The sequence below is a fragment of the Pipistrellus kuhlii genome, unplaced genomic scaffold, assembly GCF_014108245.1.
Source record: "Pipistrellus kuhlii isolate mPipKuh1 unplaced genomic scaffold, mPipKuh1.p scaffold_m20_p_2, whole genome shotgun sequence".
Taxonomy (NCBI): domain Eukaryota; kingdom Metazoa; phylum Chordata; class Mammalia; order Chiroptera; family Vespertilionidae; genus Pipistrellus; species Pipistrellus kuhlii.
Genome location: NW_023425515.1, coordinates 106,181,109 through 106,197,107, shown reverse-complemented (window position 1 = coordinate 106,197,107; position 15,999 = coordinate 106,181,109). Strand labels below are relative to the sequence as shown.

Below are 15,999 nucleotides of genomic sequence, written 5' to 3'. Positions count from 1 at the left end.
AAAGAAGGAGTGGAAAAAAGACAGAGGAAAGAGCATAGTAAATTCTACTTCCTTTTTGTCTCTTAGATCTCTTTGAGTTCTCAAAAGGGTATCCCATGAAATTCTTTAAAATAAAACAATAAAAATTCCAAATTTTCACAAAATGTTAACAATTTAAAAATCTGACTTGGGGCTTGCTAATTGAACACTAGACACTGAGTTCATGTGTCAGTTGTTTGTTGTCTTAAAATAGTACCAAGGTGGATTTCCTAGATTGGTTGGATGAGGAAATAGAAAAAGATCTGGTGGCCTCAATGGTCTCACTCCTTTCTCCAAAAAGATCCTTAATGAATGCTGGCTCCTTCAGAGTTGTGTTACAGGGTTTTACTGTTTAGTTTAGTTTGTTTGTTTGTTTGTTTGTTTGTGTTTGATTATTATTATTATTATTATTATTATTATTATTAGGATTTGGAGGACCAGAGAGAAGCAGAGACAACAGTCAGACTTCAGGGAAGTGTATGCAGAGTGCTATCTTTAGAGTGGTCATAACATAGCAGACCCTAAAATGGTTAGAGGTGTTGGAGGAATCCATACATTTAACTTCCCTTCCCTCTTAAAAATCAACTCCATAGAGGATGGTGAGGGGATATCAAAGTATGAGCCAAATTCTGTTCTATGCAAGGTGGTAGGTATATAACTGACATGGCCCCTCACTATTATTTTAGAGTTTTTAGTTTCCTCTTCTGGAATGCTCTTTTCAACCTTCACAATTCATAGAGACAAAATAATTGGGAGAAAGGAGAGAGAGAGAGAGAGAGAGAGAGAGAGAGAGAGAGAGAGAGAGAGAGAGAGAGAGAGAGAGAGAGAAAAGCTGAATATGATACCAATAGAATGAGCTAGGGAATCAAAAGGTTGGCTTGTTGTTAGTTTTAAATATCTCCTACTATCCTATATAATAAAACCTAATATGCAAATTGACCAAACAGCAGAATGACCAGTAGAACAACTGATTGCTATGATGCGCACTGACCACCATAGGGTAGATGCTTAATGCAAGAGCTGCTCCCAGCCTGCAGGCCCCAGGCTAGCCAAGGTGGGTGCCAGTGGGGGCTCCCTGATAGCCCCGCCAGTCACCCTGCAGAATTTACCATTGGGGGGCACGGCTGGCTGGTGAGGGGGCAGCAGCAGGGGGGCAGGGATGGCTGGCAAAGTGGACTGGCCCAAACCCCCAATTGTTCCACTCCTTATTTGCACCCCTTGATGGCTCCAGGGGGTGAGGGCCAGTGAGCAGGCAGCACCAGGCCAGCCAAGGCAGTGCCAGCAGCCCCTTTACCCCACTCATTGTCCCACTGATGGCTCCACAGATGGGCCCTGGTCACAGGCCATGCCTAGGGACCCTACACATGCACAAATTTTGTGCACCAGGTCTCTAGTTTGATAATAATCACTGTTCTTTAAATGAGGGGTAAATTTCTTCTTGTCTCTGACATGCTCAGTAACTCCCTAAGTAAACTACTTGAGAAACACTCCATGGCAGCAAGTAAAGACATGTAAGAGAAGCTGCAGGTTAGCCTGGCTGGCACTGTTCTTAGCAATATTTGCTAAATTCCATTCATTAGATTGTTTTTAAACAATGGGGAGACAGGTCATCATGATTTCACATTATAATCCTGAGTTTACAGAATTTCCTCACAGTGTGTGGAACGGGTTTGTAAAATCACTACTACTGACCCTCAGATCAGAGGTGGAATAAACTGAGAACTGAGTAGAAAAGACCTATTGCCCCCTCCCTTGCTTTGGGCCCCTTATATCAGAGTTCAGTGGCTGCTCTGCCTACTGAAAGTTCCTGTGTTATTTCTCTGTTTCTCCACATATTTTATATTTTACACAATTAGCTCAGTCAAGGCTTTGCCAAGAATTCCATTATTGTAGGTTCTAATACAACTGAAATTTGTATTAATGAGCAATGTTTTCTTCCCCTTAACTTTATAGGAAACAGCTGATGGTATATAGGAGGAGGGTACTACTATGTACATCTATTTATTATTATCAGTGAACAAAAATCTCTTTTCTCTTTCCTGTGCATAGCTGTATGCAGACTTGATATTCATTTACTAACAATGTAGTATTTTAAAAGTGATTATTGATATACATCAAATATATAAATTAATTATATTAATAAATTACAGTTCTTGTGAGCTGTAATCAACATCAAAAGCAAAATATTTTGCTCTGGCTGGTGTTTCTCAGTGGTTAGAGTGTTAGCGTATGCACAGAAGGTCATGATTTCTGGTCAAGGGCACATGCCTGGATTGTAGGTTCAATCCCAGCTCCCATTATGGTGAGTGTAGGAGGCAACCAATTTATCTGTCTCTCTCATATTGATGTCTCTCTTTCTCTTTCCCTCCTTCCCTCCCTTCCACTCTTTCTAAAAATCAATAAAAAAAATCCTCAGGTGAAAATTAACAACAACAAAAAACAAACAAACAAAAGCAAAATTTCATAGTTGTCTAATTTTAATTATAAAATGCTATTTTTAAAAAATATACTTTATTGATTTTTTACAGAGAGGAAGGGAGAGAGATAGAGAGCTAGAAACGTGGATGAGAGAGAAACATCGACCAGCTGCCTCTTGCACACCCCCTACTGGGTATGTGCAAACAATCCAGGTACATGCCCTTGACCGGAATTGAACCTGGGACCTTTCAGTCCGCAAACCGATGCTCCACCACTGAGCCAAACCGGTTTCGGCATAAAATGCTATTTTTGTATCATAAAAGAACACACAGGGCATTTGTTTTGATCCATTATTAATTAGAACCTTGTTTGTATTAATTAGGAGCTTCATAGATATTGTTAATAAACAAAATATATTTTAAACAAAATTTTAGAACAATTTATGTTTTATGATTCTTCATGGTGTCTGTTTAATTATCAGATTTAAACAAAAAAAGAATTGGCAAATAGTTATAAGTTACAGAATTGTACTGATAAAAGCATAAAAGTGTTGAGAGATTTTCAAGATATTTAATAATAAGATATTGACTGATACTGTAAATTAATAAACAATTTTTAAGTTAAAAATCAGGAGAACTTTAATAAACTGAATCACATTGAAATTACCAATATATTCTCTGAGTTCTACAGAAGTTTAAAAAATTATATTTATGATTAGCTTACTTTGGGGGTTGGAATTCAAAGGTAAGGTAGTTTTCAGTCTACATTTGAAAATTACCATTTTCTCCCCTAGAAAATATGGAAGCACCTCATGCTAAGTTTAGGTGAGACATTGACTCTGTTAGTCAATGAATGAGACAGCGATGATATTTTGATGGCTCGTAGACCCTGCCAAAAAAATGTTTGGAATGCGATTTCTACTTCTAGTTACATGGTGTCTTTCAATGATGAGAAGTTTTGTTAGTTAAAAGGCCTGGAACTTACTTGAACAGTAATAATAATATCTTTTGTTTTCACAATACATTGTATCAGCTCTTATTATGTACTAGAGATCCATTGCAGGAAGATTCCTGCAAGAACAGGGCTGCCAATGGGCTCCCCTCCCAGCACCACCACCTCTCCCGCCATCCCCCCACCCCACGCTTTCCCTGCCTCCTCTGGCCCTTAGCTCCCACCCCATGCTTTTCCTCCAGTTGCTGCCTTGCTTTTCACTTTCTCTCCCTCTTCCTTCTATGTTGTCTTCAGTCTTCACTCCTCCCTCTCACAGCGTATGCAAATTAACCGCCATATTTGTTGGGTTAATTTGCATGGTTGGCTGTGGAGGTAGCAAAGGTATGGTCAACTAGCTTCTTTTTTTTTTTTTTTCTTTTATACATGTATGTTGTCTCATTCAAGATGGTTAGGATACTCTACCAGCTGCATGACTTAGCACATTATGTGCTTATTGTGAACCTTGGATGGCAAAATGAGAACAAGTAAGGGAGAGAAGTTTCAAGTCTCTGTACAACCTTGGGCCAATCATCACCGTTTCTTTAAAAATTTTTTTTGTAATTACTTAATGTTTCAAGTATTACAGAATAGAGGTCTGGTGCACAAAATTTGTGCACTTTGTGGGGAACCCTCAGCCTGACCTGTGCCCTCTTGCAGTCTGGGACTCCTCGGGAGATATCCACCAAGCTGGCAATCAGACATCCCTCTCACAGTCCAGGGCTCTCGCAGTCCAGAACCCCTCGCTTCTTACCATTGCCTGCAGCAGAAGCGGGAGAGGCTCCCTCCACTGCCACTGTACTCACCAGCTGTGAGCCTGCATTGAGCGTCTGCCCCCTAGGGGTCAGTGTATATCATAGTGATCAGTCATTCTCCCTTTGGTCTATTTGCTCATTAGCCTTTTATTATATAGGAAAATATTACATATGTCTCCTTTTTCCCCATTGACCTTTCCTCAGCCACCCCAACTCCTTGACCACCACTTTCGATGGGCAGCTCCCTGTAGATGCTTGAGGATTAGGGATGCCAGAAGTAATATTTATTTAGTAATTCAGTATCTATAATTTTAATTTGTTTTGGTATTGTGCCAAACACTGGCAGTCTGTGATAAATGTGATATGATCTGTCCCTTGAGCACTCCAGGAGTCATGGCAGCTAAGCACCATCATGAATGTGTGGGAGGCTTGGGACAGTGGTGGCTTCACAGGGAAGCAAGCTGCTTGGTTTGGTTTAGGTAAATGATTACCACCATAGCATTAAAAGAGCAAAGCCTTTGGCTGTAGCTTTTATTCACTTAAGTAGATTCATTATTCTCTGTGAGATTCAACTTCTTTATCTGTTAAGTGGAATAATTCACCTTGAAGGAAAGTTATGAGAATTAGATATAATGCATAGTTAAAGCAGCTAGGACAGAGCCTGGTATACAGCAGGTTCTTAATGGATAGTAGCAATAATGATAACGAGTCATTAGAATGTATAGTCCTTGGGGACATGGATTTTTGCTGATTTTATTCAGTTTTGTCTACCCCTTGATATGCCTAGGCATTTAATAAATATATTTTACAGTGACAGGATGATGAAAATAGATGACAGCAAAGAAAATTGCACATGGAAAGGAATGTCTGGTCAATTTGGAGCCGTAAGTCATGAGGTTATGCAGGGATGCATGCATGCACATGAAAACACACTTACGTGTGTGTGTGAGAGAGACTAGTATGGGACCATTCAGGAGGTACTTGTAAAAATGTTTGAAAAGCTGGTCCTACCATCAACTTGATCTAATATTTGGGGAGAAATCATCCATAAAATCACTTTTTATAATGCCAAAATATTTACTTTTGGAGGGAGAAAGAAGAAAAGTCCTGATAGGTAGCACTGGGGTTTAGTTCCTTGGGATAAAAGAGCTGTGACTCAAAAATAATATCGACTAAGTGTTTCACCATCAAAGAAGATTTATGTGGAAAAAGAAAGGGTTGCAGCCCAGTACAGACAGGACAGCCATATGTACACGTTGCACTGAGAGCTGAGATGGAGAAGAAATAAGGGGAGGAGCAGTTGCAAACATAGACTTTACTATAAGTACTAGAGGCCCAATGCATGAAAATACATGCACTGGAGAGGGTGTCCCTCAGCCTGGCCTGTCCCCTCTCACAATCCAGGAGCAATCAAGGGTGAGAGGTGACCAGGCAATCAGGGGAAGGTGATGCCCCATCACACATCTGCAGCTGCCACTGCTGGCAGCACAAGCTTTGGCCAACCCTGGTTACTTGTGCCTTGGGCTGATCCTGGACAGCTGGGCAGCCAACATCTCAGGCATCAGTTGGGCAGCTGCTATGAAAGGCTTGCCTGAACCTCGGGCAGGTTCTGGGTGTCTGGGGGACTGAGAGGACTGGGGGGCTCTGGAGGCAGGTGTGCAGGGCAGGCCTTTGGCCTTGCCCATGCCTGCTGCCCCAGTGGGTCTGAGGAGACTAGGTGCTGCCATCTTGTGGCTGTGGGCACCACCATCTTTGAAGATGTGATAGTCAATTAGCATATTCCCTCCTTATTGGCTGTGGGTGCTACCATCTTTGCAATGGTGTGAGGGTAAATTAGCATGTTTCATATTTATTAGATAGGATAGAGAGCCCTGTAAGGTTCTCACATCAAGGCTCAAGATGACATAGTATGAAGGCTCCTTCCATGACCCTAGCTCCTCTCACAGACCCTCTGAACTGATCATGTTCATTCAATGTATTAGCATAATCTACATTAGGGGTGTCGAACTCAATCAGAGAAGGGGCCAAAATCTAAAATCCAGCCTAAATCGTGGGCCGAATGGTTTACTGAACAGTCATAAACTGACAATGTTAACCAGAAATGTGAATTTAAAATGAGTGGAACAATCTTTTCCTTAACAGTGCTGTTAACCAACTCACATGCTATCAAGCAAAACAGTAATATTGGTATCAAGCAAAACAGTAATATTGGAATGTACCTAAAATGCTCATTGTTTTGTTTTCTGACTAGATGTCTGACACCGTTTTCCCCGGATCAATGAGTCAATGTTCAGTTTTATTTCTTGGGCTGTAGCAAGCCACAAAACAGCATGGAGGTTGTCATCGGTAATGCGTGATCTGTGCTTGTTTTTGTTCAGATTCATTATTGAAAACATCTGTTCACAAAGATAGGCGCTCCCGAACATGGATAGAATACGGGCAGCATGAAGTCGGAGCTCTGGCATTGAGTCAGGGGGCAGTAGAGGGTAGAAGTCCTCAATTTCAACATCCTGAAACCTGATTTCAGGCCACTGTCAGACTGAAGCTCAATTATCTCCATCTGAAGGTGATGGGGCACATTGTTGACATCAACTGTAAAAGGATTGGCAAAGATGTCAAAGCCTGAGTGCTGTGTTCTAAAGTCAGAGAAGCGCCGCTCAAATTCACTTAGTAAACGGCTAACTTTGGTAGCCAGCCGACTGCAAGGAAAAGTACCAGAAATAGTGGTTGAGATACTCAAATGAACGGGAAAGTGGGCAAGATTGTCCTGTTCCAGTTGGGACTTCCATAGTTGAAGTTTACGCTGGAATGCTGTGATCATGTCAGACATCTTCGTGATGACTTGTTTGCATCCCTGCAGCTTCAGATTCAGTTGGGCGAGATGCTCGCATATGTCACACATCATAGCAAAATCACATAGCCAGACGGGATCCGACTGTTCAGGCAAGGGCTTTCCTTTACTTTCCATGAAAAGAGCAATTTGTTCTCTGAGCTCAAAAAATCTTTTGAGGACTGTGCTCTTGCTCAGCCATCTTACTTCTGTGTGGTATGGCACGTCTCCATGCTCTGCACCCACCTCCTGTAAAAACTGCTGGAACTGGCGATGATTCAGGCCACGTGCCCGTATAAAGTTAATAGTTTTAATGACTGTGGTCATTATGTCATTCATGTCCAGAACTTTTCCACACATAGCCTCTTGGTGGATAATGCAATGATAAGTAATCAAGGGTGTGTGGCAGTGACTTTTTTGCATTCTTTCCTTCATTAGTCCAACTAAGCCTTTCTTTTCTTCGCACATTGAAGGTGCGCCATCGGTAGTTAGCCCCACCAACTTTTCCCAGGGTAATTTAAAATTATTTATAGATTTCTCCACAGCCTCAAATATATCTCTACCAGTCATCGTCCCATGCATGGCAGCTACATCCAAAAGTTCCTCAGTGACAGAGAGGTCAGTCTTCGTAGCACGTATAAAGATGGACAGCTGCGCTGTATCAGTGTTGTCTGTGCTTTCATCGATAGCAAGTGAAAAAGCGAGATAACTGCATGCCTATTCGGCCAGCTGTGATGATAAATTTCCTGAGAGTTCTTGAACTCTATCTGCAATGGTGTTTCTTGACAAACTGACATTTTGAAAACTCTGTATCTGGTCTGGGCATACTTGCTCACACACTTTTAGCATGCATTGCTTCAAAAAGGCACCCTCTGAAAAACACCTTGAAGTACGGGCAATTTCTTCAGCCACTATAAAGCTTGCTTTCACTGCAGCATCATTTTTCGCTGTAGCCTTTGTAAACATTTGCTGCTGTGATTGTAGTTTGCCTTTTAGTTCTTTAACAATTTTATGCTTTTCTTCCAAAGTATATTTGCCATACTTAACATTATGTTTGGTGTCAAAATGATGACGTATATTGTACTCTTTCATCACCGACACTGTCTCATAACACAATATACACACTGGTTTGCCCTCTCTAAGCACAAACATGTATTCATTTTCCCATTTGTCATTAAATTGTCTGCCTTCACCGTCAACTTTTCTTTTCCTGGACATTTTGGGATCAATATTGGCAGTAAAAGATGTAGTTTATTGGAAATCTGCGTTAGAAGGAAAAAGTTGAAAACTGCACAGGGATAGCTTGATTTGGCAGATGGAGTGGAGAAAAAAAAAGTCAGTCAATAGATGCCTGGCTGGGTACAGATAGCAGATTCTGTTGCGATTTTTATGCCTGCACTTTATGCCAGGAACTGGCAGCTTCTGCTGTGTATTTTTTATGCCCGCACACTCACTCTCTCCTCTGCTCTGCCACCCGCACAACCACATCGGCTATAGGTCACGCCTCCTGAATCTTGCGTGACTTGTTATCTATGCGCATGCGTAATAGATAGCAAGTATGGCGGCCTGCGAGGCAGCCGGCAAGATCACAAGCCTCCTATGTCACCGTGCGTCATTGTGATGGAACGCAGTGGAGTGCAGTGATGACAGCGCTGTGCGGGCCACATTGCAAGGCCTGGCGGGCCGGATTTGGCCAGCGGGCCTTGTGTTTGACATGTGTGATCTACATCAAGAGCTCTCATCTCAGGCTCATTTTAACTAGTATGGACTAGAGTTTAAATGACTGTATTAAGATTTATGTTTGCCTCTTCCTGTAAAGTGTAAATTGCTTGGGCAATGAGTTAAGTCTACATAATCAACAAGCATATTTTCATTTTCAAGGTTCAGAGTTGCCCTAATAAACCAAAACACCTCAGATTTCAACTTCCTGAAGCTGCTATCCTCTGCTGTGTAGCAATTGTAGCAGAGGTGCTTTGATCTCCTTTTACAAGGTCCCAAATGCCCTAGAACATGTTTCTGTGTGTGAAGTGCTCAGATGGCTGCATTTTTATGGGAGCATTGAATCAATATTTGAATGAACTTTGGAGAAAATAGACTGAACATGAGAAAAGTGAAATCACTCCTGACTTTCAAAAACAGGCCCTAGCTAGTTTTACTCAGTGGTTAGAGCATCATCCCATGGACTGAAGGTTGTAGGGTTTGAATCCAGTCAAGGGCACATATCTCACTTGCAGGCTTGATTTCCTGCCCCACCAGTCGGGGTACATGTGGGAGGCAACCAATCTCTCTCACATTGATATTTCTCTTTGTCTCTCCTCTTCCTTTTTTTTTTCCTCCCTAAAAATAAATGGAAAAAATATCATTGGGTGAAGATTAACAACAATAAAATGATTTTCTGGAAAGATCTCAGAAATGTAGTAGAAAAATAATCTGAAACCCATCCAACTACAAATATCACCAAGTGTTAGAAAAATGTTAGAAAGTACTATCTAATAAAAGAGTAATATGAAAATTGATCATCACTCCAAGACACAAGATGGCTGCCCTGATGTGGTTAAAGATGGCTGCCCCCATGTGGACACAAGATGGCTGCCACAAGATAGCCTGCAGGGAAGGGCAGTGGGTAATTAAGGATGACCAGGCCAGCAGGGGAGGGCAGTTGTGGGCAATCATGCAAGCAGGGAGGGCAATTAGAGTGATTGGGCCAGCAGGGGAGAGAGTTGCAGAGACCAGGCCTGCAGTTGAGGGAAGTTGGGGGGTGACCAGGCCAGCAGCAGAGGGCAATTTAGGGCAACCAGGCCTGCAGGGGAGGACAGTTGGGGGGTGGGGGGCAGGCCTGCAGGGGAGGGCAGTAAGGGGCAATCAGGCCTGGCAGGGAGCAGTTAGGCGTCAATCTGGCTGGCAGGATAGTGGTTAGGGTGATCAGGCTGGCAGGCAGAAGTGGTTAGGGGCAATCAGGCAGAGGCAGGTGAGTGGTTGGGAGCTAGCAGTCCTGGATTGTGGGAGAGATGTCTGACCACCTGTTTAGGCCTGATCCTGGTGGGTCCCAGATTGAAGAGGGTTCAGGCTGGGCTGAGGGACACCCCCCATGCACAAATTTTGTGCACCAGGCCTCTAGTATCTTTTATAAATGTGGAGCTGAGCTTGTCAGAAAGTCTAAGGTTCTTCCAAGAGTCAGATAGCAACAAGAACTGGAAGGCTGAGCAGGATGTCTGGCTGGGCTGAAGACTGACAAGTGGCATCCCAAAGATTTGGGGCTTGAGGGTCAAAGCCACCCAGAGTAAGTAAAGTGGCAATGAGAGCTGCCTACCCCACTTCCAGCCAGAGGTACAAAAGACTGTCATCTCAATGAGCAAGTAAAATAAAGGAAATCTGTTTACCAGCCAAAAGAAGCAATCCCTAAGTTTCTCTGTCTTGTTCTGGCCTTGGAGGGGACAAAACCTCCCTGTTAATACCTAAAGATGGTCCTATGTCATGTGGATAGGGCTGTGCAAATGCTAATGAAAAGAAAATTGCTATATTATGTCAATTGATGATTGTTGATACCCGTTCAAAGCCATTAAGAATCTTCAATTTGGTATTCAATGAAGAAGGAAACTTTATTCAGGGCCACAGCACAATTGTGATACAGGACAGCTGTAGAACAACTCAATAGTGTCACAGCTCTATTATGAAACAACATGACTGTGGAACAGAACATTTGTGAGGTTTCCCTGGGGTGAGGAGGCCTTTCTCCAACTAGACAGCTCTGCTCTGTTCAACCAGCTCTGTTCCACTCTGCCCTGCTCTGCTTCCCTTGCCCTACTCCACTCTGCCCTGCTCTGCTTCCCCTGCCCTACTCCACTCTGCCCTGCCCTACTCCTTTGCTCCCCTGCTCTGCTCCACCCATTCAGCTCTGTTCCATTCCTCAGGTCTGGTAAGAAGACTTCAGCTCAAACTGGAGCTGCAGCCTTCAGTGAAAAGGAAAAGTGCACTCCATGAGCCAGAGGGGAGCTGACTTACACAGAGGATAATCCCTGCCCTGGTCCCTGATCACTCTGACCTCACTGATCAGGAGGACTCTAAATCTTTGCAATTTGATTGGTCCAGAAAGCACTGCCCTGATTGATTGGTCAGAATGGAGCCACTTTGATTGGTTGGTGAAGATGCTGATGGGGATACAGCTGCACTAATTGGATGGAAAAAACCTCAGTCCTATTGGTTGAAATAGGATTACAGGAACTACTTTATAAGGGCTGGCTCAGATGCAGGAACAGAGGAGGCAGGCAGTTCAATACAGGCTTCTCCCTGAAGTGCAGTTTGTCTGAGAGGCTCCTGTGTAAAAATGGCTGCTAGGTTCTGTTTAAGTTTGATCCTGATTAGCCACTAGGGGTCCTTCTTGGTAGGTGTCTTCTATCTCAGGGTCCACAATTAGTAAACAACAAATTTGACATTTGGGTAAAAGAGTATTATGAGAGATTTTATAAAAGTGACTAAATAATAAGGAAATACACCATTCTGAAATTATGTAATCCTAGTAACATTATCTCAATACACTGAAGTAAAAATTGAGTCTTGCAAGGAGAAATTGGAAAATCTATTTATCAGTTACCCCTGGATTATAGTCTTTGAGGTCAGGCACTTCACAGCTTTGTTAGCTGTTTATTCCAAGGGACTAGAACAGCAAGTACTTGACTAATATTGTTGAAGAAATTGGTAAATAATGCCTAAAACAACTCTCTGGCCTTTCTGTAGACACTTAATCACATGTAGGAGAAAGTGGGAAGAGCTCCCTCCAGCTCCCATTCTGAGAGGATGAATCACCAGACACCAAGCACCCCAACCCTAGGGGTTCAAGCTGCTTCGTGGAATATTTATAAAGGAAATTCCAGCACCTAAAGGATCAAATTAATTCTATGATTATGTTGCTTAGTTAAGTTTATGGTCTGGCATAGAACAATTCATAATGATTAGGAATGAGAGAGTTTGGAGCACAGTGGAACAGTTCCTCCACACTCTAGCCATGCAGTTAATAAGATCAACCCTCTCCATTGTACAAAGGTGAGCAAAAGTAGGTTTACAGTTGTTCATATGGCAAATAATATAATAATTAATAAGTAATAATGCCAAAATTAACTCTGTGTTTTAAGCATTCACAACTGTGAATCTATGTTTGCCCACCCCTCTATATAGAGCACTGTTTATAGATAGAAAATCACATTGTCATCAAGTACCCATGGAAGATTGTTTAAATTGACCATAACCTAGCCCCAAATGCAAATCTCAACAACAAAAAATTCTTGCAGCAAACATCTAATTAAACTGGAAATGAAAAACAAAGCCTACCACTACCATCACACAGGGAATGATTATAGTTCTATAGTCTGCTCTGTATCTTCCCTCTATTTCTTTTCCTAATTTTAGCTCATCCCTCCAAGTTAAGGGGGTAAAGTGTCATGATCATCTAGATGGTTTCAACTTTGAGGGAAATATCAGATGAAGTGAGTTTATAATTGTAGAATGTGTACAGTTAACATTTTTTGATTAAGAAATTTCTCCTCTATTCCTATTTTCCTAAGAGTTTTAATGAAACAACGTAGATAGTTATCCAAGCTTAAGGTCTGTCTTTTTTGTTAACTTTATTTTCTTTAATATGTTGTTATTGATTTCAGAGAGAGGAAGGGAGAGATAGGAACATCAATGATGAAGAAGAATCATTGATAGGTTGCCTTCTGCATGCCCCCTATTGAGGATTGAGTCTGCAATCCTGGCATGTATTTTGATTGGAAATTGAACTGTGACTTCCTGATTGGAAATTGAACTGTGACTTCCTGGTTTCTTAGTTCAATGCTCAACCACTAAGCAACACTGGCCAGGCAAATACACTTGAAATCTTTCACAATTGGAAAACCCCTACAAAAAACACGCTTTTCAGCATCAGCATGCATGCTCAGATGTCCTTAGCAACAGTAACAGGCAACCCCACACAACACTTTCAGACAATTTATGCTGAATAAGAAATGTAGTATTCAGAAAAAGAGAAATAAGTTAAAAAATTTTAGTCAGTATTATATGATAATATGGGTCATATATTATATAAAGCACCTAAAGTATTGTACATATAGCTCCTGGGTATGGGTTTGTGGCCAGTGTCATGCTCAATAAGTTTGCATTTTGATATGTTTCACTTACCTTATAGTAAAATGTAGCCATTTATGAAATAATGTTCAAGGCATGTGTCCTACTATATATGATATGAATAATATTTCTTCTATTAAAGTGAAGTGATAATATTTACATTATTTATTACAAGATAACTCTATTTGTAGATCAGCATTTACGACTCTAGACTGTGAAGTCAAGTCATCTGGGTTGAAATGATTGCTTGCTGGCTACTTGCCTTGGGCAAGTAACTTTGCATCTCTGGTTCTTTATTTTCTACTTTTAAAGTGAGAATAATAATGATACCTACCTTTTAACACTGTTCTGAGGATTATGACCAACAAAATATGAAGAGTGCCTATAAATAACTGGCAGTTAATAAAAATTAGTCCTTTAAAAGCACTTACTAAAAAGCTAGGGCTGTGATGAGTGCTTTTCTTATAATATCTCCATTAATCCCTCAATATTATGAGTTAGCTTCCACTATTATACAGGTTTTACAGATGAAGTAATTGAGGCTTAAGGAGATGAAACTTATTTTAAAGGCCTGTGGTTGCTTAATCTTTGCCCTTATGAATGTTGCTGCTTGCTCATATATATGATCTGTTTGATGCTACATTCTTGATTAAAAATTCAACCTTGATTTTATCATTGTTCCCATGAGAAAATATTATCCATGTGCAATGGTTTATTTATGGTGCTGTTTTGGGGAATGCACTAAAGCAAAGCACAAGATTAAAAAAATGAAAGTTCATTAAATAAAATAAAGCAAAGAAAAATAAATTGCAAAGCCAACATGATAGAGAGGAAAAAACACTGAGTTGAGAATAAGGGCACCTGGGTTCTATTCCTGGTCTGCCTCTAATTGCCATCTATAAAATTACAGTCCGATGAACATCATAAATAGGTTTTCTTTTATCTATGTAAGGAGTGGCTTGAGAGTTAGGAGACCTAAACCCTCGTGCTTGTTGCTCCATTTCTCTGACTTCAGATTTCTTACCTACCATTTTAGTGAATTAAAGCCAGTGATCTCAAAGTTCAACCTTTATCAGAGGTTGTGTGTCCTGAATGTTTTAGAGACAATCAGGTTTTAGCACTGAAGAAATATTGTCTGAAAAGGTTGGGTATTTACTGTTCAGAGAAATCTGCAATGTTCTAAGACTAGCTCTGTTGTGTTGCCATGTGTTTGATTTATATAATATGGACATTGGAAAAAGATTTACCTTTTAAGGAATAATTAGAATATGTTATTTTTTTCTTCAAATTAAATACATTAAATTATAACTCTAGTCAGGATGTACACAGATCTGTCAGCGGTCCCAGCACAACCACTTCCCGACCCGCACCACTGAGTGCTCACCTCAGCCACTGTGCACAGGTGAACACAACTCTGGGTCCTAGATGCTGAGGGTGAGGTGCCCTCTTTTATTCTCATCTGCACGTCACAGTTTCCCAGGGTCCAAGCCCACAGAATAACAGGGTTAAAGCAGGGGAGGAGAAAAGGGGACGCCAATATTTATCCTTGAAAAAAGGTCAGTCTATTTCATGGTCAATAAATCAGTGTTATCTGGTCTGGACATAGTCTTCTGTGACCTGAGATAGAGTACTCATATACTGCTAGCTCAGGGAAGCCAGGAGAAATGACAGATTAATAGAGGAGTAGTGGCTTTGGGAGTCAGCTGACAACTGGGAAGATTCTGTGTTCTGATGGTGGAGATTATCTGCCTTGTTTTACTGGAAAATGAATTTGAGTTGGGGATTCTGTGATAGATCTCTCCCATATATTGATATATTGCAGCTTTGACAGTTGGCATGTTGATGGCATCAATTATCAGGGTTACTGCTTGTCCTTTTCGAATCTCTACTACCCCTTTGAACACCTGATAATTATTATAACAGGCAGCCGAAGTAGCAATGGCCATTACCTGAGGAATAGTGCAAAAGTTAAACACCTTTGGTTTTTAAGTCTGGAAAGGTAGAAGATGACATCAGGAATGTGGTATAGAGCACTTAGTATAAGTTCATTCAGACACTGTACGGCCAAGTCAATATTCTCCAGCTTAGCAAAATCACCCAACTTCTTAACATACTTGCTCCAAACCTCTTGAGGCCAGAACTCTCTTCCTTCTTGTTGATCTTCCAGATAATTAAGAATTATGTTTGTTTTCTGCAGAAACAGGCCCATGGAGTTGGTACACCCTATGTCTTCACCAACTAAGGGGTCTTCTAATTCTGAGCCTGAGAATAGATGAGAAAGGCCAATTCCCACCAGCCCGGCAACATAGTGACAGTACTTGTCCCACTCCTCTTCAGAGGTCACGTGCTTATCCAAAAACTCCATCCCAAATCCCATTTTCCAGCAAGTGTTGACAATCACTCTTTGATATTTCACAGCCAGATTTCTAAACTCGAGGGAGATCATTGGGAAGTCCTTCAACACTTGTCGATCATTCTCCTTACTCTCCATGAGTTGCCAGCAAGGGTCTTAAAGATAAGAGTGAAAGTTGTGTAACAGTGGGACTTTTTTTCATAACCATAAGATGATGGTTATGTCATCTTCTAAAATGTCCAGAGCTCAGAGAAACAGACAAAATATGATACTGCATGGCGCATTTTTTCATCCAGCACCTGGATAACAATTGCAAAACTGTGACTGGTCTGATGCAGGTACTTGTAACAAGTTTTCAATCTGCTGCTGAGTGAGTCATGGTCCATCTTGGGTATTACGTTATGCCGGTCCCCCATCTGGAAGTGCAGCAGGCTGTAAAACTCCTCCAGGTGCTCCAAGCACTTCAGGAACTCCATGTTTACAGCAGGATCAAGAATATGTTACTTATGATAGTTTATATT

The 15,999-nt window shown here is 41.3% G+C and overlaps 1 pseudogene; it reads right to left on the bottom strand.

Moving 5' to 3' along the window:
• Positions 1–14,410: 14,410 nt before the first annotated feature.
• On the bottom strand, positions 14,411–15,698 carry LOC118724305 (annotated as a pseudogene).
• Positions 15,699–15,999: the final 301 nt, after the last annotated feature.